Raw genomic sequence first — 25,600 nt, forward strand, 5'->3', positions numbered from 1 at the left:
TTGGGGCTTGTAATAAATGAATATGAATAAAATAATTATTCTTTTTTCGTCAATTATTGTTCTTATGCAAATTAATCAAAATGGCTGTTTCATAGTTTCTTTTAGAAGTGGTGATAATTGGGGGGGGGGCATGGCTAGGATGTAGACTGGTTGGCAGCATCTTTTCTCAGCTCTGTACTCAAAAGATATTTCTGACAGGAATTTTTAAAAACTAGATATTGTAGACAAACCTATGTTGTTAAATTACTTCTACTAATATCACTAGAAGTCTACAGTGCAAAAAATTTGGCTTTAAACTTTATTTTTCCTGTCAAAAACAAGAAGGAAGGTATCTGAATCTACTGAAAATGAGCTTTTCTAAGCATACCACACAGGACCAGACAATGAAAAAGGAGATACAGTCTTTATTAAATGCTATACAAGACTTGTCAGTGAAATTTGACAAAATGAATACCAAACTGGACACTTTTGAGGAGAGATCTATAAAACAAATACAGCAACTACAAGAAATAATGACGCAATAGAAGTCTCAAATAGCTGACATAGAGAGATCCTTAAATGATACTGAGGGCAGACTCTCAGAACAAGATCTTCAGCTACATTTTTTATCACAACAAAATGCTTCATTACAAAATAAAATAGAGGATCTAGAGAACAGGTCCAGACGAAATAACCTTCGCATCTATGGGCTACCAGAGAATCTATGGGCTACCAGAGAAAACAGAGGGAGATAACATGGTGACTTTCCTTACTACCTGGTTACCAGAAGTTTTAAAATTGCCTGAAGCTCTTTCTTATGGAATTGAAAGAGCCCAGAGATCCTTAAGAGCTGCTTCATCAACCATCAAATCATAAAATCACCCGAGATCAATAATAGTAAAGTTTTTTTCATCACAGGACAAGGAACTTATTTTAAAAACAACATGGTCAACTTCTCCATTTAAATACAAAGACAACATAATCAGATTTGATAATGATTATTCTGCTGGAGTTATAACTGCAAGAAAAGAATGTCTCCCTCTGATAAAGGAATTGAAAAAAAGACAACTTAAACTCCACTTGCTGTTCCCTGCAAGAATAAAAATATTTTTTTACTGAAGGTCCTAAAATTTTTGACACTCTGCAAGCAACAGTTTCTTATCTTTCAGCTAATAAAACCTTGGATAATGTGGAAGAAATGGATTTCTCCCAATTTGGGGTTAAGCGTCACTTACAAAAAAAATGAATGGAGCACTGCTGACAAGAAGAAGAAGAATCGATAAAAGACATGAAAAACACAAACATTATTGTCTTCTATTTGCTCTGTAAGGCAAAAAAGTTCTTTGAAAGCATTCATGCTTTACACATGTGTCAGTCTTTGAAACAATATAAATAGAAGATAAGCAGGACATTTTATAACTAAAGGAAACAACCTTAAAGAAAGCAAGGTAACATATCTTTCTCTATTACAGTGTAAATACTTACAGTCATGATTTTTCTAACTCTAAATGATGTTTAGATAGTTCATTTATAAATCACCTGCCTTTTACTGCTAGTATAGAATATGATGTATTTACACTGACATATCAATGTGGTGTGTTTAAATGAGCATGATTCCTTTTTATATTATTTACACTAAGCTGCATGAAATATCTAAACTGATGTATTTAATACACATAATAATATATAAAAACTGATAGTAATAACTGTCAAAAAGTGCCTTGAAAAGTAATTATCTATTCTTTGATGCTAAAAGTGCCTTTTTGACTAACAAACAACTATTTGGCTTGTATATCTGCCCTTAATGTTAAGAAAACTAATAGAAGTTTAATGAGTTGGTGTTCAGTTAAAAAAAAAAGCCCTAAAAACTTCACTTACTTTGTTTTTGTCTACCCAACATGGTCACGAGCTGGGAACTCTTATTTTACCACCCCTGAATGAAGGTTCTTCAGTTAGAATCCATTACAGTGTGTTAAACCTTCTAGCAACACAAAATGAAAGTAAACAGTCATGAGTGATGTCAGCACTAAAACAAGACAGTATGGGTGTGATGTCAGCTGCTAAGCTACTTAAAGTAACCAGCACACTATTTATGAGATGGCAAACTGCTTTTACAGTTTTAACAAATATTAAAAGTACACTGAAGTACCTAATGAATTTAGAAGGTATCAACCCATGCATGACGTTTTATTATATTGTAATATTTGTTATTCATTTTGAATTGTACACATAAACAGCACACAAAGCTTAAAAAGAAGTATATCACTTGGAAGAAACTGTATGAATAGTTAACACATACAGACTTTACTATAATCTTTTCTGATAAGATCACCCACGTAAATTACTATAATTTAACTTAATTTTATAAAAATGTTATATATTTAAGTCCTTGACTGGAGCTATATAACATATTTGTAAACACACTGCAGCTAGTGTACTCAACCTTAAGGATAGTAAGTCAATTAAGGTTCATGAATGTAGCTATGTGTTATTAGGCATTTTAAGGGTAAAAAGGAGTTGCTGTTTAATTATCAAGATACTCTGTAAATATTAAATTGTTCAAGTAGCACAATCATTAAGCAGTAATGAGCAAGAAAAAATCTCAGACTTGCTTATGATATTGTTTTATATATATATATATATATATATATATATATATATATATATATATATATATATGTGTGTGTGTGTGTGTGTGTGTGTGTAGGAAAGAACTGCTGAATTATAAGTATGCTTTTATTAAAGGCAAGTTATATTAATATTGAACATCCTCACTGAAAATGAATGGTTGTGTAGAGACACAGTAACTCCCATTATATAACCAAGGCTAAAGAGATTGTCTTGTATGTCTAAATTGATCAGCCTTGAACCTTAGATTGCAAATAGACATGCAACATACTTTTACTTATAATACTGAATATATATTATATAACATCACAAACGCTAAAGCCATTGTCAGCTACATCTCATATCAATCAGCATTAAAATCTGATTTGAATAGCATAGTCATTTACTAACATATTGCTGTTAGTACCTGATATGCATATAAGTAACAGGTCTAATTTCGGTCTATGAAAGTAAATACCAGGCTGTGTGCATTTGTTAATTATGAAACAAGAGTGTGCTATCTATTCTTTTTAATATCCTATAGGTATGTACTTGTTAGAGACACACACATGCTGCAAAGCTGCTAGTTATTGCATATTCATTAGTATATTTCTGACTGCAGTGTTATAAATATATGGTGTGGACCACTTGAGTTGAGAATATGTCTTTATATTGGGCATGTTCTCTGTTTGAACATTGTATATTATCTATAATATGATATGGAGTACCCTCACTAAATTCAAAGAAGCCACAATAGAAACAAATATTTATTAAAAATGGAGAATAGAAGGATGAAGAGAAAAATGAATGAAAATGGTTGATGGTCATATAAGGTTATCTTTTCCTGTGTATGTAGAAGAGTTGACAGTAATAAGAACCAAACAATTGTGTTATAGCATATTTAAAGCCTACTTTGCTTATTTTCCAACCTTACAGTTATAATGCTGCAGATAAATCCTGTAATATCATAAGGAGTATGAGTTGCTATTTGACATATGACATATGTGGTACACTAGCAATGAAATATGCCAGTGGCACTAATAAATATATAGGAATTGCTAAGAAATATAGTCTTAAACTATATAATACCAATGCCAAAAACAAATTAGTAGCATTCATACCACTAAAATATGACTTTTTGAATTAAAAGAAAACTATAAGATTACTGATAAATGACAATACAAATGTAACGTTATATTCATTGTTACGGATACTTTCTGATTTAATCAACTTGTGGCATGGTTAACGGATGCATATAATGCTTAACATTTTTTTTTTTATGTATGTATGCATATATGTGTGTATGTATGTATGTGTGTGTGTATATATATATATATATATATATATATATATATATATATATATATATATATATATATATATATATATATGTGTGTGTGTGTGTGTGTGTGTATGTGTATATATGTATATGTACATATGTGTATATATATATATATATATATGTATGTGTGTGTATGTGTATGTATGTATATATGTATATGTGTATGTATGTATATACGTGTATATATATGTATGTGTATATATATATATATATATATATATATATATATATATATATATATATATATATATATATAGGTAGACCATTACAATAAATTTGATACCTATAAATGCCACTCACACTATAAGGGAGATAGACAGCAAGCATATTATTTTTAAGATGCATAACCGTTATTGCTACACAAAAGATATTAAAATAAAAGATTTTCCTTTACAATTTAAACAAAACCAAATAGTTAAGTATTAAATTTATGTATAGTTGTGTTGCCTTAATGTTTTATAAAATATTAAAAATAGATAAAGACTGTATTTAAGTAATCTGTAAAGACAGATACATGTATACTTAAAAGATATGCAAAATACTTTTCATTATAAAACTACCATATGGTGGGGCCGGTGGAGGATGCTGAAATGCAGACATAGAGAGATCGCTTGAATGATTAGATCATTCAAGGATGAGATGTTTTTTCTCATGGAGGGGTTTGATGGTTGTTTATCTTATATTGTTCTCAGTTATGATCTTGTAATTTACTTTTATTGGGTGTCTATAATCTATTGTAATACTGTTGGAAGAAGAAAGAACAAGACATTCTCTTCATGTACACACATCTACACATTGTTACGAGTATATGAATATGGATAAAAGCAAAGCTAATATAAATCCAATTTCAAAATGTATATCTCTTAATGTAAATGGTTTAAATAATAGCTGCAAAAGGGGAAGTCTTTATAGATATTTAAAGCTATGTGAAGCGCAACTAGTATTTTTACAGGAAACACACCTTACACAGGAAGACATAAATAAAATAAGCAATAAAAATTATTTAGTATTTAGTATTGTAAGTTCCACCTATAATCAGAAGTGAAGGGGAATAGCAATTTTGTGGAAAAACACTACTTTAATGTCTCAACAGCAGGTACAAGTATGACTCAGTCATTGTCCACGCTGGTGTCAACGACCTGAGACGTACCTCCTTGGACTACATGAAAAGAGACATTGAGGAGCTCTCTGATTATGTAGCCCATGCAGGTATGACCCTGACCTTGAGCAGTATCCTACCTTCACCTAGAATGATGCCACAATACAGTGATAAGATGATCAGCTTTAATAATTGGCTTAAATTCTGGTGTCATTCAAAGGGGATCCAATGTCTGTCTGCCTGGGATGACATGCTGGACAAGCCACGCTGCTTCGCAAGGGACGGCTTGCACCTGTCACCCCTAGGCTTCCGGATATTGGCAAAGGCTCTGCCACCCCATAGTGCCATTTTTAGGCAAGGCTCAAATTCTAAACCTACCACCCTAGAACACAAAAAGTAAAAAACTAAGGGTAATGCTGCTCAATGCCAGAAGTCTCAATCTCAAGATGCACGACTCGAGGCCCTTCTCAGTATGGAGAACATCGATGTCTGTGCTGTGACAGAAACCTGGTTCAAGGCTCCTGAGAGCACCCCAGCACTAGCAGGTTTCACCTCATATCATGCGTTCCGGCCCGAAAAATCCGGACAACACCAAGAAAGGAGGGGTGTCCATATTCATAAAGGACACCCACACCTCAAGGTTGGTGGCAACGCACGATGCATCGGAGACCATCCAGGTGCAATTAACCATAGGCAAGACTGCTCTGCAATTTGTAGCATGTTACAGGCCACCCTCTCAAACACAGGAACCTCACATGGCCTTCCTGAAAACAGTGGCAGAGATAAATGTATCTCCAAACACCATCATACTAGGTGACTTCAACTACCCTAATATAGACTGGGAACACTACTCAAGCCCAAACACTCTAGCCCAAAGGTTCCTGGAGTTCATAAACTCAAATGCCATGGAACAACTAGTCACCATCCCCACAAGAGGAGAAAACATACTTGATCTCATCATCACGAACATGGGATCACAATGTTCAACACCGAAGTATACCCCTCACTGGTGAGATCAGATCATAAACTAATCTCGCTGGAGGTCCTCATCCCGCCCCACCTGAAATAAAAAGACCACAGTGAAAAACTTCTCAAAAGCCGACTTCACACTTCTAAAAACTAGTGTGGTCTCCTTTAAGGCCCCTGAGCCAGTGGTAAACATTACTCAAACCGCTGAATCACTTACAAATGCCTTCTACCAGCACCTACAGGACTGCATGGATCAGGCAATCCCAAACAAAACTAAGACTCTTTGTACCAAAGGCAATCGTCCAGTCTGGTGGACCCCAGCCATAAACAAGCTCTACAACAAAAGGAGGAAGCTACTACAAGATAGAGCAAAATCCTTGAAAGGTAAGACACCTTTGATCATTATAAGTAAAAACTAAGAGCTCTCATAAAATCATCCAAGGCAAATTTTGAGAGAAAAATCACCAAGGACTCAAAAGACAATCATAAGGCCTTCTTTAGCTATGTTAGAAACCTAGGAGGAAACTCCCAGATATGCTCAGAATTAGTTCAAAATGATGTGAAGATTACTGAACCTACACACATTGCCAACATACTGGCTGACAGGTTCAGTGCAAACTCCCCCCCCAAAAGGAGAGATATCTATACCAGAGGATTGTAGCCCCCCAAACATCTCCAACGCCCAGGTGAGAACTGCTCTCTCCAAAGCAAAAAACACAGCATCCATGGGACCGGATGGTGTCCCCGGCTGTGTGCTTCACGAACTCAATGAGGAATTAAACCCACAGTTAGGACAGCTGTTTAATCTTAGCCTCACCTCAGGATACGTACCCAAGGAGTGGCGCACTGCAACTGTGGTCCCACTTCACAAGGGCGGTGCCTCCACCGACCCTGGAAATTACCGTCCCATTAGCTTGACAAGCCTTATCTGCAAAGCCATGGAGATGATCATAATGGAACTCATAAATAAAGACATAGGGAACTTGCAGACTTTGGATCCAACCCAGTTTGGCTTTGTCAAAGGCAGATCATGCCTTTTAAACTTGGTTGACTTTTTCGAGACAGTCACCAAGGCCATTGATGAGGGAAAGGCAGTCCATACAGCCTACCTTGACCTGGCAAAGGCCTTCGACACAATACCCCACTCAGGTATCATCGAAAAACTCATCAGCTTGAATGTAAATCCATACATCACAAGATGGGTTGCAAACTGGCTAAGTGACAGAACCCACAGGGTCAGAGTTGCTGGAGCCATGTCAGACTCAAAGCCTGTCACAAGTGGTGTCCCACAGGGCTCAGTCCTGGGTCCACTCTTGTTCGGCATCTACTTTTCTGAAGTACAAGCAAACACAGGAGGGTTATGGCTGACAAAGTTTGCAGATGACTGCAAACTGGGCGCCATAGTCGAAAATTGATCTGACACAGATATCCTTCAGAAGGGCCTCACAGAAATGGATAACTGGTGCCAGAGCCATGGCCTAAAGTTAAATGCCAAGAAATGCATAGTCATACCCTTCGGGAAAAACAAGGTTACCCCTAGCTACCATATAGGTGGCAATCCACTGAGCACAGAAGAAGTCATCAGGGATCTGGGGACCCAGGTTGACAGTAGCCTTTCATTTGACACTCATGTTGCTAAAGTGGTTAGGAAAACCTTTTACATTGCCCACCTGATCATGAAGGGATTCACATCTAGATCAAGGGAGGTCATCGTCCCCCTGTACTCATCACTCATTAGACCTATGATTGAGTACAATTCCCCATTCGGAATGTATCTGACCCGACACCTGCAGCAGCTGGAAAGGCCCCAAAAGTTCCTCACCAAAAGGATAAAGGGTCTCAAAAATATGTCTTATGCTGCCCGACTGAAAGAACTCCAGCTCTATTCAGTCTCATACCGCTTGCTCAGAGGTGACCTGTGCCTGACATATAAGGCCATGTCAAACCCTGATTTGATGAATATGCTTCACCTCAAAAAATCTAGATCCCTCAGAACCACAAGGGCGGGAGACTTAAACCTTGACACGGTTATTAATAGAATGTACTGGAGGGACAGATTCATCACCCAGAGACTCCCTATGCTGTGGAACAAAATCCCGGTACATGTGAGGCAGAGCACCTCGCTGGCCTTGTTCAAGAGGAATCTTGACCAATGAATGGGGGATCGCAGATATACCCCAGGGATTACTTCAGTGTCACTGCTTGACAGAGGCACAGCAAAATAATAGGCATAGTTTTATTCAAACTAAAGGGGTGGCGAAAGCCAAATAACTATGGGCTAGGCTTATAAATGCCCTTGGGCAGATAGCCTAGTATGAACCTATGAACCTATGAACCTATAAAATCATAAACACGTTCCATGACAACTCAGGAATGTTTTGTCTAGTGACAATATCTATCAATGAAATGATATATACATTAGTGAATATTTATTGGATACCAGGACTAGGTGTTAGAGTGGCCAAACAACACTTAGAAGACATTGTACAAAATACCAAAGGCAATTTAATCATAGCTGGAGATTTCAATTGCATTATAAAAGAAACTGACACAAATACTAAAACTACATGTAAGAGATCACCTTTAACAAAGTTGTTATCTGAGTTTGTTGAAACTTTTAATATAGTTGACATAAATGAGTATGCTATCCCAGATTCACTATTCTTTACACATTTTTCCCATAAACATAATACATACTCTAGAATAGATAGAGTGTACATAACAAAGGATTTAACCTCTAAATTAAATAAAGTCAAGACAATTTCATGTCCATTTTTGGACTATAACATTATAATGTTTGAGATAGACATGTTTCAAGAGAAGGATATCAGTAACAAGAATATCATCTTATATAACAAATCTCAAAGATTTTAAGGAATTTTATATTAAAGAGACACAAACATTCCTAGATATCAATCTTACAAAAGATGTATCTGAAATATATATATATGGGATGCATTGAAAGCATACCTATATGGAAGAGCGGTGGGATGGTATAAAAATAAACAAAAACAGTGGAATAAGGAATTAATAGAATTACAGTCAAAAGTAGATAATTTAAAGCTTGATATTCAAAATGAAAACACCAACTTAATAAAAGAACTAGAAGATACTAATAAAAAATACTCAGAGACGCTACACCACAAAACAATGATCAACTTAGAAAAAAAATAAACTATGTTACTATTCAATGAACCCTAAAAACCAATGAAGAATAGCAAATAGGACTAAAAAGATTATTAAAACAAATCAAATCAAGGAAATACATAATATAGAAACCAAAAAGAAAGTATCTGATTTAGAAGGAATACTAGAAGCTTTTAGGCTATTTTTTCATAAACTTAATAATCAAAATGAGAAAACAGAAACACATTCAGTATTGAAAGCTTTTCTCAAAAACAATGTTAAAGCTGGGTTATTAGAGGAGCAGGTACAACTAATAGATAAACAAATAACAGTGACAGAACTTAAAGCTGAAGTAAATAAGCTAAAATTAAACAAAGCTCCAGGTATAGATAATATCACCCCAGAAATGTTTAAATTACTATCAAATGAGGCTTTGCTGTTGTTATTGAATGTCTTTACATCAGTTAAAAATGGTAAAGACATTCCTCCTTCTTGGAAGTACACATTAATATCACCAATTCTGAAACAAAATAAAGATCCCAGTGAATGTTCATCATACAGACCCATTTCACTTCTTAATATAGATTATAACTTTTTATGGCAATACATGCTGCTCGAATAAAACAATTACTACCACTTTTGATAGAGGAGGATCAAACAGGTTTTATGAAAGATAGGAACACTTATGACAACATTAAAAGAATTATTTCCTTAATTGATTATATAAATGTCACAAAAAACAAAATGAATGATATTAGCTTAGACATAAATAGCGCATTTGATTCAGTGAACTGGGATTATCTGTGGTTAGTTTTAGAAGAATATGGCTTCTCAAACAACTTCACTTTGTATCATTATATGAAAAATCATTGGCTTATATAAAACTGGGATCTTGTCTGTCTAAATCTATTAAAATAACTAAGGGCACAAAACAAGGCTGCCCTCTTTCTCCATTATTGTTTGCGCTAGTTATTGAACCCTTAGCAAATAATATACGTATGGATAAAAATATTGAAGGAATACAACTAGACAACAGCCTAGAGCTTAAAATTCAACTTTTTGCTGATGATATTTTAATTACCTTAAAAAATAATAATAGCAGTTTAAAAGCATTATGGGACTCAATTCAAAACTTTCAAAACTTTTCAAGTCTTAAATTTAATGAGAACAAAACAAATGTATTGCTTATAAATACTAATAAAAAGATCTAAATAAAAATACCATAAATATATCTCTACCGATAATATAATTAAATACTTGGGAATTATAATAACTAACAACCTAGATACTACAATTGAAACAAATTATAAAGAGACCTTAAATAATATTAAAAATCTAATACAAAGATGGAATAAATTCTTCTTTTCAATGGAAGAAAGGCTTTATATAATTAAAATGATCATATTTCCAAAAATTCTTTATGTCATACAAGCTTGTTCTTTGCCACCAGCTAAATCGCACCTAAGACAATTAAATGATTTAATGGTAAGATTCCTATGGTATCCAAAAAAACCAAGGATAGCTATGAAGTATCATCTAGATGATTGGGATATTGGTGGCATAGGTTTACCAGACATAGAAATATATTTGCATTCATCCATTATTAAAACAATATCATTATGGCTAAATACAAAATATACATCAAAATGGAAGCTAGTTCATGAGAGAATCTGGTTAAAATCAGGATTTGTAGTAGCAAATAAGTATACAGATTTCATACCAAACAATTTTCTATGGCTGATGAAGGAATATATGATGATACATAAGAATAAAAATATAAGTTCCAAATACATTACTTATATATTAAAAATTTTCCAAAATCTTATTAATAGCAATCCTGATATTAAAGCATGGTCATTTCTTTTATATCCAGTAGCGTACACACAAGGTAATATAATAACATTTAATATGGAAGTAGTCAACATGCTTAAAGAAAAGGGATTAATATACTGGCATCAATTGCTAAACTCTGGAAAACCTCTGACAATATACCAGATTAAACAGAAATTAAATATGGAAGATAGTTTGTGGTTACATGTACAAGAATTAAGACAGTATATATTAAGCAAACAAGAAACAATGCAACCATCAATAAGACAAAATGTTCCTAAACTTATAGAACATATAATATTGCTAATGAATCAACCCATTATTGGAAAAGGATATTTATCATCTATTTATAAAACAAACAAAAAAATAAAAATGCATAATAATGACTTAATATGGAATTATTATAGATCAGTTAATGGACATGTGCCAAATGACAGAGATAAAAAAATAATTCTTCTCTCTCCAAAGCAGACATCACTTTCATTACATTGGAGACTTTTTACATGGCAATTCATGCACAGATCTTATGTAACCCCTCATAAAATGGAACTTATGTTTAAGAAAAATATTGGCTGCTGGAGATGTGATTTATCAATAAAAGCAGACTGGCAACATATGTTCTACGAATGCCATTTGATTAAACCATATTGGGATAAAATAAATTATTTTCTGCAAATGGTATTCAATGATAAATTCCAGATTTCCAAATCTATTATTTTGTTTAATGCACCTGTACCCGACTGTGTGCCAAGAACAAAATATGTAATCTTATGGACTCTCCTAGCTATTGCAAGGAAGAACATTACATCAAACTGGAAATCCAAAGCTTCTCCAACTTTTAAGCAATTCATGAATATGGTATCAGCAGTATCGCAATTGGAAATGAACACTATTAAAAGAAGAACTGAAAGAACTACATCATTATATGTAGCATGGCAAAAAGTAACTGAAATACTGGAGAATAATGACTGCAGCAGATTATAATCAGGAAACAATTGTATAGAAAGTCAATTATATGTCAACAATAGACACCCTTGTAAATACTTTATTTTGATTTTATTGTTTGATATCTGTTTAGAGGTTTTAGCCTACCTTTTTAAATAATTTGTAAATACTTCATTGTCTTAAATAACCTGCATTCATGTCTTCTTGTTTTTGGAAATGAATAAAAATATTAAAAAAAAAAGAAGTGGTGATAATCATAATTTTGTTGTATACATTTGCAGGGTTACAGATCAGCTTTTGTTTTGGGAATGGGTTAGAATAGGTATACATGAAGCACGCCACAGTAAGCATAATTCCCTATGGACATGTCAAGAGAGATGCTTTGCAATGTCCTTGTCATTGTAGCACACTGGATTCAGAATGCAGTAACATGTATACCACTGCTAGGTAGTGGATATCTTAGAGAACAGTGGAAATTCTACTGTAATATACTTATAATGTTTCTTTTGGTTGGATTTAAAAAGATGGGGGTCTGTTTGCTGTAAATGATTTGGCTTATTAATATTGTTAAATGAGCCAAAACCAAAACACAAGGCAAATCATACCAGTAGTCTGATTGAATGTCTTTGTGCTGTACTAAGAAGTACATTAGTCTGCTGGCTCGAGGCCTGATAAAGGCGTCGAGAAGGAAGTTGATGGCAATTATTACACACCTGTCTTGTCCCTGATCACCAGCCGATGTCCCTCTAGGTTTAATTATCTGGCTAAGAGAATGGGTGTTATTGTGCATTGTGTCATATTTAGTGTACACTTGTATGCTATATTTGGACTTGGACTGGTTATGGATGTTTCCTCCAAAAGTTTTAGGTTGCTATATTTGTTAAAGAAGCCAAAACCCGTGCATCAAACAGCTCACCCTACTGCTGAAAGAAATTTATTTATTTATTTATTGACATTTGTTTACTGGGAAAGTCCATCTGGGTAATAAATACTCATTTTCAGTGGAGGCCTGTGGAGAAAAGCTCGAGAGAGTTAGATATCAAATAAAACAGTAGTGCAGATGTGATTTAAAAAGCATATATAAATACAATAAAGTTTGAGGGGATACTAGTGATGCAATAATAATTAAAAATAAAAATAAAATGATGAATCAATATGACAAATCAGTGTATATACAAGTATAGTCTATTATGCTAGGAAATAAACAAGTCCCCGCCTAAGATGGGAGATGATAGGTGTTGAAAGGCAGAGAGAGAAAATATGATGAATGGTTAGTTTGAATGTGAACTATTTGTTGATGTAGATCATACAGGTGAGGTGCAAGTCTGCAAGTGAGATTTGCTTTGAAGTGAGCACCCATATAGAATGGTGTTGCAATCTTTGTGAGCTTAGCATGTGCTTGTGTACTGTATATCTGTCCCCTGGTATGGCCATAGTTGCCACATCTTTCAGCTTTGCCAGCAATGTCTACAACAGACATGTCTGCCATGTCTCTCTATATGCAGTCCCTTCAGTTATTTCAGGGCCTCCTGTAGACCAAGCAGCAGCACACATTTCAGACATGATGTAAACCTGCCCATTTGTGCCAGTGACTGATGCCATCTTACTCCCTTCACTGTCACCTTAGTTGTGGGTAATGTGAATGTGACCTCCACTGTTTGCACTGGTGAGTGGTCACTGGACTGTGCCTTTTGCTGCTCACAGCAGTTATGTTCTAACCTCTCGTCCTGTTGTGCTGGATTCTTTCCCAGTGGAACCTGTAAATGCATACAGATTAAATATTTGTGGCAATACTGGAGGATATTCACATCTCACATCACCATTTGCCACACTGACTACTACGTGCTAATTATAAACATAGCCTTGTGTGGTGCAGATTTCCCTGGATGACAGATATAAATGCATGTGCAGTTCTACAGGAAAAGCATCTGCTAATACTCTCCTGGTCTGCTTCCCATGAACATTCCAGCAGTCATTACCAGTCCATTTCAGTCCCCACATCCTACCCACTCCCCATATATGAGGGTTCTTTTACTTTTCCCCAACTGAGTAATAGCAGTAATTACTCCATCTCTGTGAGATGGTGTTGGTGGTCTGTACCCAGTGGTTAAACTGGCTTTGGTCATTTCCCGTACCCTGGTCCTGACATGCAACTTACTGTTGATCCTGCGATGCATTTGTTCTACTCTCCTATTATAGCCACCCACTACACTGATGTCTTGTGCCAGCCTCTGCAACAACTAGTCACAAAAGGCCATATCAGCTTTACTTGTCTCAAGGATTCACATCTTGTATGCATAGAAATACTAGCACCACCTCTGTCTGCTGTGTGGTGAAGTTTTCTAGCTATTGCTCTTCTTCATGTCCATATTAGAAAATTTACACCTGTTGGTTACATGTTTGAACACATGTGTGTGTGTGTGTGTGTGTGTGTGTGTGTGTGTGTGTGTGTGTGTGTGTGTGTATGTGTGTGTGTGTGTGAGACCGTCAATACCAACAGAAAATTGCTTCTGTGTTATCCCCAGTGTCACAGCCCCATGGTACAGTGTAGTGCCTGAAGGCCTGTATGGCAGTGCACTCAGATACTGGCTATATTTTGATTCTCTAATTTTGCTCCCCATAATGCAGTCTCCAGCAAAGATGCTTACCAGAGTTTTCATCATTCAAAAAAAAAAAAAAAAAGACCTCATAGCTTCATTATTATATTTAGGTGATTCAGCATGATTGTTTAAATCACCACTAGTCTATGCTAGAGAGCCAATTCACACTTATTCACAAACTGTAAGGTCACATAGGGTGTGCACTCATGTGAAGCCCAGTCTCACTAATGTCACATTGTAATGAGCCACTGAATATATGCATTGTCCTAATGTTAATGGGAATCATGTGCCCTGTTGCCTACTGCTGCACATCATGAGGTGTCCACTGTGTGCAGTCATGTATCCTGACTATGGTTTTATTGCATGAAGTTGACTTTGTTAAAGGACATGACCCCAATAGGCACCAACTTTGGCAGGGCTCCAACTTGACACACAGGGAAAGCAAAATCTCTACACCTGCTGCACAGGGACCTTTGTGATCAACTGTTGGTGTCTACAAGGGCTCCCTTTATAACTGGCACCAGTACTGTGGAAAATAGTGCAGGCACACATGTAAGGTGGCACCACCCAGACCATTTCCAACAGTAGAAGCAGCAGCTGTTAAGGAGATAGAGCTGCCTTTTTATTGTGAGCATTCTGTTTTTGCATTGTCAGCGTACAGTAGGCCTACCACCTGAAGTTGTAATTTCTGTCTTCAAGAAATTAAATGCTTATTATTGTATTTTTAATGTTTAAAGTGCCACAGGAGATTAAAGAAAATAGGCTGGCCTTAGATGTAAGATGGGCTCTCTAAGCTACAGGGTAAATCTAACATATCTGTACTGCTGGTACTAATGCAATGTTTTCATACAACAAATAAATGAACAGTTGTATTTCTCTTTCTTTGTTGTATGTTTAGTTTTTCCAGGCCTGCCTCTCTGCTTTTCACAGGGTGATCTTCAATGCTCTGCAATCTAAAGGGTTTGCAGGTGGCCTCTGTTGCCATATCCTGGGCAAGATCTTCATTTGGGAGTGGTACAGCCATGTACTCCTGGGACATCTGGCATGACTATGGGACATCTGGCATGAGTATGGGTGTCTGGTGAGCACAGAAGAGGACAGGCAGCTCAGTTCCCTACAATAGCACCCTGTAGCATTAATGGGTCACTGGAGAAAGATTCCACCTATGATGTCAGCAACAGAAGTGACTTATTATGTTTGGGTGCACCTCTGGTTTGGTTGACCTAACTTCCCTATTCCCCCATTATTCTGTTCTTCTTCCATTTCTGTTGCTAGCCATCCCCAGTTTTTAGTTCAGTTCCAAATCCATCTCTCCAAACATTGACAGTTTATCTACATTATTGCCTCCCTTTTGTGTCACTGCCTTCATTGTCAGTATGTCTGCACTGTATGTTTTTGCTTGCTTGCTATCTTTCATATACTCTCCTTCCTACACATGCCTCCCCTTGCTGCCTTCACACTCCGCCCTCCTTCACAAAAAATAAAAACTTGTTCCCAAAAAATAGATATACCATTCTTCCTCCACACCACTTTTGCTTCCTCTTTATCATGAGGTGTGGGTACTGTCATTATCATAGCTGCAGTGATTCATTATACAGCATTATTTCCAGTATGACCATGCTATGCCAACACTCATGCACGCCTAATCCTCATTGGACTGCGTCACACTAACAATTGGGCTATTTTACCACAATACCATCGTGTTATGCTTCTTTCTGAATACCCCAATAAATCACTACATGTCCAGACATTGCAGCAGCCATGTCGCTTCTCTGTCGGAGTGTAAGTAAGCCACATCAAAGAGACTGGAATTCGATAAAAAAGGTGATGAGGTATCTGAGAAGATATCCAAAGCTTGAGTTTAAAGTTGTCAGCAATTGGTGACTTAAACCTCCCAGGATATGTGGACTCTGATTCGGCGGGTGACCTCAACACACACACATCTACAACTGGTTACTTGTTCAGACTGAGAAACATGGTTTACTATCACATGCTCGACATGACATTGTTCGAATGTACAGATATCCGAACCAAATGTTCGGAAATCTGTACACCGAACAGTGTAAATGTCGAACCGAGCATTTCAGTGCAGTCGAACTTCAAAAATGTCGACTACACTGAAATGCTCCTACCCACCCAACATACTACAACTGTTTTTTGCAGGGGGGCTGCGCCCCCCCCACACCCCCTACTTATATACACAAATTCCGAGATCACACTACAGTGAGGGTAAGGGTACATTTCCCCGTCTCCACTATAGTAGAATCTGCACTGCAGTGTTCGAGCGGACAACAGCGGCCATTTGCTCTTGTCAGCTTCGGCATTCCAGTGTTCACCCTAACGGTTCCGCTGTCTGGTTTTGAAAATAGTTAGTTTGTCTAAAAGAGGAATGGACATGTGATAGTAAACTGGGAAACATTCCTAGATCTTGGTCCAGCAAAAAAACAGATCTCAGTGGCAATGTCTTCTGCAGAGGCAGAATATATCTCTGCTGCCTATGCCAGTCAAGAAGCAGTTTGGTTGCAGCAGTTACTTGAAGATCTTGGAGAACCAGTGTCCCAGCCTACTGTCTTATATAAGGACAATCAGGGAAGCATTAATCTTACAACCAGTGGGAAGATTAATGCAAGAACCAAGAATATTGATGTCAGACACCATAACATTCATGATTTGACTAACAAAAAGTGATTGTGCTTTCATATTGTGAAACTGATAAAGATTGCTGATGCTATGACAAAGCTACTCACAGTAAATAAGTTTGTAGATTTTAGATAAAAAATGGGGTTGACGTAAGTAGTAGTTGTTGAGTGGGGATGTTAGATTATATATTACATATATGTGTATGTATGTGTATTATTTATATATATATCTGTGTGTGTGTGTGTGTGTGTGTGTATTATTTCACTTATGTGTAATAATATGTTTAGCCACAAGATGGAAGTGTTTTCTGGTGGACACTTACGGTAATATGCCTGATGTAATTTCCTGTTTCTTGTGCAGTATGTGTTTCATGACATTAAAAAATACATATGTACCTTGGTTTAGACCAGGGGCGGCTCGTGGCATCGGACTGCCGGACTGCAGCCCCCTCAGCTAAAAAAAAGAAAATGTAAAAAAAAGTACCTTTTTGTGTGACAGTAGCAGATGTAGTATTTTTTTGGTTTAAATGCATCTCTCCGAGTCCGCGACTCGCAAGTACGCGCATGCACACTTTATAGGTTCATAGGTTCATAGGTTCATACTAGGCTATCTGCCCTAGGGCATTTATAAGCCTAGCCAGAGTGTGTTTGGCTTTCGCCACCCATTTTAAATTAATTTTGCTATGCCCTTTTTCGAGGTTAGTATACTGTGCCTCTGTCTAACAGTGACACAGAAGTGATACCCGGGGTAAACCTATGATCTCCCATCCACTCATCAAGACTCCTCTTGAAGAGAATCAATGAGGGACTCTGCCTAACCTGGACTGGGATTTTATTCCAGAGTGAAGGGAGCCTCTGGGTTATGAATCTGTCCCTCCAGCATGTCCTATTTATTTCAGTGCTGAGGTTCAAGTCTCTCGAGCATGTAGCTCGATGGGATTTCGATTTTTTGAAGTGCAGCATGTCCTTTAATTCCGGGTTGGACATGGCCTTATACGTCAGGCACAGGTCACCTCTGAGCAGGCGTTATGCCACTGAGTAGAGCTGGAGTTTCTTTAACTGGGCAGCATATGGCATCTGTTTGAGCCCTTTGATCCTCTTGGTGAGGTACTTTTGGGGTCTTTCCAGTTGCTGCAGGTGTTTGGTAAGGTACATCCCAAAAGGTGCATTGTACTCGATTATGGGCCTGATGAGGGATGAGTAAAGAGGCACGATGACCTCCCCTAATCTAGATGTGAATCCCTTCATGATTAGGTGGGCTATATAAAATGTTTTTCTAACCACTTTGGCCACGTGGTTGTCAAATGAGAGATTGCTGTCAACTTGGGTCCCCAAGGTCCCTAATTATTTCTTCTGTACTTAATGGATTACCACCTATGTGGTAATTTGTGGGCACTTTGTTTTTGCCAAAGGGGATGACTATACACTTTTTGGCGTTTAGCTTGAGGCCATGGCTCTGGCACCAGTTGTCTGTTTCTATGAGGCCCTTTTGGAGGATGCTTGTGTTGGCTGGAGAGTTGATTATGGCGCCCAGTTTGCAGTCATCTGCGAACTTGGTCAGCCACAGTCCTTCCGTGTTGGCCTGTACCTCCGAGAAATATATACCAAACAAGAGAGGTCCCAGGACTGAGCCTTGTGGGACGCCACTTGTAACTGGTTTGGAGTCTGACATGCCTCCAACAATTCTAACCATGTGGGTTCTGTCCTTGAGCCAGTTTGCCACCCATCTAGTGACATAGGGGTTTATATTTAAGCTGGTGAGCTTATCTATAATGCCCGAGTGGGGTATTGTATCGAAGGCTTTTGCGAGGTCCATATAGGCTGTGTGGACCACCTTCCCTTCGTCAATGGCCTTGGCGACTGTTTCAAAGAAGTCAACCAGGTTTAAGAGGCAGGATCTGCCCTTAACAAAGCCGAACTGGGTAGGATCCAGTGTCTGTAGGTCCCCAATATCTTTATTTATGAGGTCCATGATGATCCTTTCCATAGCTTTGCAGACCAAGCTAGTCAGGCTTATGAGGCGATAGTTTCCAGGGTCCGTTGAGGACTACCTTTGTGGAGAGGGACCACTGTTGCTCTACGCCACTCTTTGGGTACATATCCTGTAGTAAGGCTGAGATTGAACAGTAGTTTTATGTTTGGGTTTAGCTCTTCTTGGAGTTCATGTAGGACGCAGCCTGGGACACCGTCTGGTCCCATTGATGCTGTGTTTTTTGCTTTGGAGAGGGCGGCTCCCACCTGAGCATCTGAGATGTCAGGGGGGCAGCACTCTGCTGGGATAGATATTTGCCCTTTCGGTGGGGAGGGGGGAGAAGTTTGCGCTGAACCTGTCAGCTAGGATGTTGGCAATGTCTGTGGGTTTGGTGTATTTTTTGTCATTTTGGACTAATTCTGAGCATATCTGGGAATTCCCACCCAGGTTCCTAACATAACTAAAGAAAGCCTTGTGATTATCCTTAGTGTCCTGTGCAATTTTTCTCTCGAAGCTGGCCTTTGACGATTTTATGAGTGCCCTTAGTTTTTTGCTAATACTGATCAGAGATGCCTTCCCTTTTTGGGATTTTGCTCTATCATGTAGTAGCGTCCTCCTTCTATTGTATAGTTTGTTTATGGCTGGGGTCCACCAGACAGGTTGTCTGCCTTTGGAGGATTGGGTCTTGGTTTTATTTGGGATTGCGTGCATTCCTGAAGGTGTTCATAGAATGCATTTATAAAGGATTCTGCGGTCTGGGCCGTATTTTCCACAGGCCCGGGGGCTTTGAAGGATTCCACCTCGGTTTTGAGGAGTGTGAAATTTGCTTTAGAGAAGTTTTTCACTGTGGTTTTCTGGGCAGGGGGTGGGGTCGGGATGTGACTATCCAGTGAGATCAGTTTATGGTCTGATATTACCAGTGAGGGATACACTTCTGGTCTGGAGCATAGAGTCCCCATGTTGGTGATGATCAGGTCCAGTATGTTTTCCCCTCTTGTGGGAGTGGTAACAAGTTGTTCCATAGCATTTGAGTTTATGAATTCTAGGAACCTTTGGGAAAGGGTGTTGGAGCTAGACTAATGCTCCCAGTCTATGTTTGGGTAGTTGAAGTCGCCCAATATAATGGTGTTCGGAGAGACCTTCATATTTTCCAGTGTTCTCAGGAAGGTCGAGTGGGGTTCCTGGGTTTGGGAGGGTGGTCTGTAGCAGGCTATAAACTGGAAGGCAGTTTTACCCACTGTTAGTTGCACATGGATAGTCTCTGATGCTTCCTGCTTTGCCACCAACCTGGAGGTGTGGGTATCTTTGATGAATATCGATACTCCCCCTCCTTTTGTGGTTCGGTCCAAGTTTTGTGGCCGAAAAGCATGGTATGAGGTATAACCTGGTAGTGCTGGGGTGCTCTCGGGAGTCCTGAACCAGGTTTCTGTTACTGCACAGATATCGATGTCCTCCATGCTAAGGAGAGTTTCGAGTGCGTGCATCTTGAGGTTTAGACTTCTGGCGTTGAGTAGCATTACTCTTAGTTTCTCATCGCTTGTGATACCTATGGAGGTGGGTTTGTCTTTTGAGCCTTGCCTAAAAAAGGCACTATGGGGGTAGCAACAGCCTTTGCCAATATCCGAAAGCCCAGGGGTGACAGGTGCAAGCCGTCCCTAGCAAAGCATCGTGGCTTGTCGTGCATATCATCCCAAGCTGACAGGCATTGGATCCCCTTTGAATGACACCAATACTTAAGCCAATTGTTGAAATTGATCATCTTGTCTTCATATTGTGGCATCATTCTTGGTGAGGGTAAGATGCTACTCAAGGTCAGGGTCATACCAGCCTGGGCTACATGCTCAGAGAGCTCCTCTATGTCTCTTTTCATGTAGTCCAGGCAGGTACATCTCAGGTCATTCACACCAGCATGGACAATGACCGAGTCATATTTGTACTTGCCTTGGAGTGACCTGAGTGCTTGTGTTATGTGGCGGATCCTAGCACCAGACAGGCTGCTCACCGTGACCTTCTCCTTGTTCAGCCTGGTGAGTGGGACGTCAGTGTGCCTGACGATAGAGTCACCTATTACAAGTGTATCAGGTGTGTTGTTTAGCCTTAAGGGCTGTGACTGTTCGGCACACTGGCTTTGTGAGATATGTGTTGCATGTGTTTTGTTTTGGGGTAGCGGTTGCTTGGGTGTCTGCTTTGGAGGTCTCTGCTGCTTAGGCAGATCTTTATTTAGAGCCTCCGAGTATGTTTTTGTGTGATTATGTGTTTGGTTTGCTGTCGTGGTAGGTCTATGTGAGACTGGAATTGTAGTGAGTGTGGTTTCCTTCTCCTCCTGACTGGTTTTGCCAGTACTGAGTTGAGAGAGCTTAGCCTCCAGTTTGGCTATATGGTTGCATCTCTCACATGTGTTGGAATTTGTTGGGAGGAGGAGAGGGTTGTCTGTGTACATGAGGCAGTTGTAACATTGCCTCAAGATTCCCATATCCACCAGCTGGACCGGAGAGGAGATTGACAACTGACCTTTGGACATGCTAGAATAATATTGGGAATTCCTTTATAATTGAAAACAAGGGCCAATGGGGAGTGAGGGTGTAGTGCTTTTAATTTTTAGTGCTGACTTATAATTGCTTTGGTGAGCAAGTGCCAGGTAACAAGTGCAATGTGTTACAGGTAACTTAAATGCAAAAACGACAAACAGTAACTTTCTTTCAAGCGAAGCAAGGAAATAAGTACAGTAAGCAATGCAGATATCACTAGGGATCCACAGAAGCGCTGACAAGCTGCGCTTTAGGTGGAATTAGCGTTCCAGGGAAATAACAAGCATACAAACAAAGCTAGATTCAGCAGGCCTGGATTTATTCTATGCTACAGCAAACAAGGTGTACCAATTTCAGTAAGATACAGTTCAAATATTCAGGCACTATAAACCTTTAACCAGAAATTCCCAGCTCAGAAGGGCAGAGTCCAGCCTCTCCTCCCACAAGAGTGCAGACCACGAACCCTCTTAATGTAAAATAACTGGCCTGAAAGCCCAAGTGCTTAAACCAGAATTAATACACTTTTAGAATAACAGACACTGAGCCCTCAATCAGCAGTTCCCAACTTAGAAGGATGAAAGCTACCTGTCCTGCCACCACAGTGCATGCCACAAACCTTCCTAATGTAGAACAACTGGTCTGAAGCCCAAGTGCTTAATCCAAAAGACTTAGAATGATAGCTACACTTTAACCAAGTTACTACCAAGCAGTAATAAATACAACTGAATACTTTAAATAATGCCTGGATTAGTGCTCAAGTTATACAAACACAGCTAGATTCAGCAGGCCTGGATCTAGTCTATGCTACAGCAAACAAGGTGTACCAATTTCAATAAGAAGCAATTCAGATATGCATGCACTATAAGCCTTCAACCAGAAATTCCCAGCTCAAAATAACTGGCCTGAAAGCCCAAGTGCTTAAACCTGAATTAATACACTTTTAGAATAACAGACACTGAGCCCTCAATCAGCAGTTCCCAACTTAGAAGGATGTAAGCTACCTGTTCTGCCACTACAGTGCAGACCACAAACCCTCTCAATGTAAAACAACTGGTCTGAAGCCCAAGTGTTTAAACTAAAAGGCTTAGAATGAGTTACACCAAGCAGTAATAAATACAATTGAGAACTTTTAAGATGACGCAACAGCAAAATAAAGTAGGAAGAAACACAAGTACAGTAAAAGCAGATTAATTTTTTTTTTCAGAAAAGTAGCAAAAGCAGTAGTAAATACAATTCTCATGCAGTGCAAGCTGGCACACTTGAATATGTAGCAATATTAGTCCACACAGTTTGAAAAAATGTAATTAAATTAAAAAGGACTAAAAGCAAGTGCAGAAAGGGTTTATTAGGTAGAATGCGGTAAAGAGATGTCCTGGGGGAGTGTCTTAGATCAAATCTACAGTGGGGCGGGCACTGCAAAAGCCACCAAATTTAAACTACAACCAAGAATAGGGAGGGGGGGTGGGGAAACAGTTTCAACACAGATGTAAGGAATGTGCAAATTATAAAAAAATATATATACTGTTTTCTATATATTTGCAGAGCAGTAAGACACAGATATCAAGCAGACAATTTAGCTCTATAATACAGAATAACACAGAAAATATACTCAGCTCTATATACTTGCAGATAGTTCTGTAAGGCTGTCTCTCAAACTAAGGTTCCAGTTTGAATTACTTTAACCACGTCGGGTTGCAGTGGTTTTAAATAGATTTTTTTTTTGTTTTTATTGCAGCCCGGTGGAGTAATTAAGGTATCATTGTGATGCCCAGAAGTCTATGTGGTTCCAAACCGCATAGAATTGGAAGGGGCTCGGACTGCGATGTCCGCAGGCATGTCATGATGTGCTTGCTGGGCTAAATGCTGCTGATTAGTTGTCGCTCTCTTCCCGGACTTTATGTGCTGGGAAAAGAGCGAGAATCAATCAGATAGTCAGTTGAGGGCTGATTCGTGACTGTCTGAGTCAGTCACACGGGAAGGAACGATTATTTTATTAATTTGCCATTGGATTTTAATTTTTTTTTTATTTGGGCGCTATAATATTTTGTCAGCTGTGCTGTGCAGCCTGTGCTGAAGGAAGAACATAAGAAGAACTGAAGAAAGAAGGAGAAAGAAAAGAAGTTAGAAGAAGAACAGAGTGAAGGTGCAGAACTAAAGTAAGTATACTCTTTATTATGTTCCTTTGTAAATAAAGAGATAGTGACAGTTGCTACTTGCATTTAGTCAGTAAATAAGTAACTCAATTTCAGGGTAACTCTTAAAAGTAGTATATACCATTACAGATTTCTTAATTGGGGGATCTTTAAGGATATGTACTTGACATTTTCTGCAGAACTGTCAAAAACATTTACCTAATAAAGATACAGATGCAAAATATGACTAACGATGAACTCTAATAAGGTAGAATAACACCAAACTAAACAACAAGATGGCATAAGGCATTTCTGGTCCAAAAATAAGAATAACTAAAATAGCAAACCAAATCATCTCGATAAGCAATATTATTATGGTAGTAAGCTACTGCCCTGCCCAGTACGCTTAGATGGTAAGAGTCATAAATGCAGAATGTAGGGCAAGGTAGTTCTTTACATACATAATCATATAGCATGCATAAGGGATTTAGGATTGCCACCTGTTGTTTTTTTTTTTTCTGGATTATCCAAAAACCGGGCTGCTTGTCTGGGTCTTCAGTTTTTGGAACTTGTTGTCTGTTTTTTGAGAAGTACTCATTCATTAGATGCATAATGGACTCTATCTTTGTATATCCTTAACTGGCACCCTTTTTTATTTTTTTGATCAGTTTAAGCAGCCATCAGTCTGGCTTTGCAGGATTAATGTGCATTTGTGTAAGGCAAGTTGGAAAGCTTTGTGACCGCTTTATTTTATAACAGTTAGGTATTCCGAAATGTATGACTGTGGCAGGGCTAGCCACCTAGCAGTGTGAACATTCGCTCTAGGTGATGGTCACTACTGATGTGTCAGCTAGAAGAACCCATGTAGAAAACAGGAAAAATGGAGTTGATGTTGATGCCAAATTGATGTGTACATAAGCTGTTGTGGATAAACATAACTTAACTCTTTTCTTGAGGTGCAAATTTTATTTTTTGTGCTCAAACAATAGCAAAGTCTTCACATTTAATACTTTTGTTTCTTTATATTGATGAAGTTACACTCAGTAAAGATGAAAGAAAACATTACGTTGCTGAGCAGTAATGTATGTAAAACTGCTTTCCTTTCTGTTCATACAAAACTTCAGTGTTGTGTCCACAACAAAATATTTGTATATTTCTGTTTTTCCATAGTAGCCTGTGGATAGTGGCTCTCTAGGAGATAATAATTGACAATTGAAGAGACTATCAGAAAAATCTGCAGACAGTAACTCGCCTTTTATAGTTCAATATTGTTGTGGTAAATGAAGTAGGTCATTTTATAGTATACTACAAAATCAACAGGATGTGTAAGCACTGTTGGGTTTGTTGCAATACAGGACTTAAACCCAATTATTTGAAAATAATGATTTTTGGACATTGACTTTGCATGTCAGTCAGGTAGGCACTTATGTTTGTGTGGAAGAAGGAAATCGCCATAAAACTTTGCAACAAATTCTCTCTCTTTTTTGTCTGCATGTTTTCTTCCTTGGATAATTTTATGCATTTTGATTGCTGTGCAGAGAGATATAAAATACAAGCATTACTTTGTTCTTACAAGGGGGAATAAGAACTGAATTAAGGAAGGATAAATCAGTGAAATAGATAACATTTATGCTATTCAGCTTGTCTGTGTGGCATGCGCTAGCCCATTAAATGCAATGTATTGTTCCTAAGGGAGAAACAATTGTTGTCAGGCAAATGCTTAATTTGTAGTCTGTCTTATGAGATTGGTGAAAACAGAAACTTAAGTTCATATGAGGCTATTATTCCTTCAAGGGTACTACTGCAAATGCTCATGGGACAGTAAATTATTG

The sequence above is a fragment of the Protopterus annectens genome, chromosome 10.part0 (genome assembly GCF_019279795.1).
Source record: "Protopterus annectens isolate FY-2018-M chromosome 10.part0, PAN1.0, whole genome shotgun sequence".
Classification (NCBI taxonomy): domain Eukaryota; kingdom Metazoa; phylum Chordata; order Ceratodontiformes; family Protopteridae; genus Protopterus; species Protopterus annectens.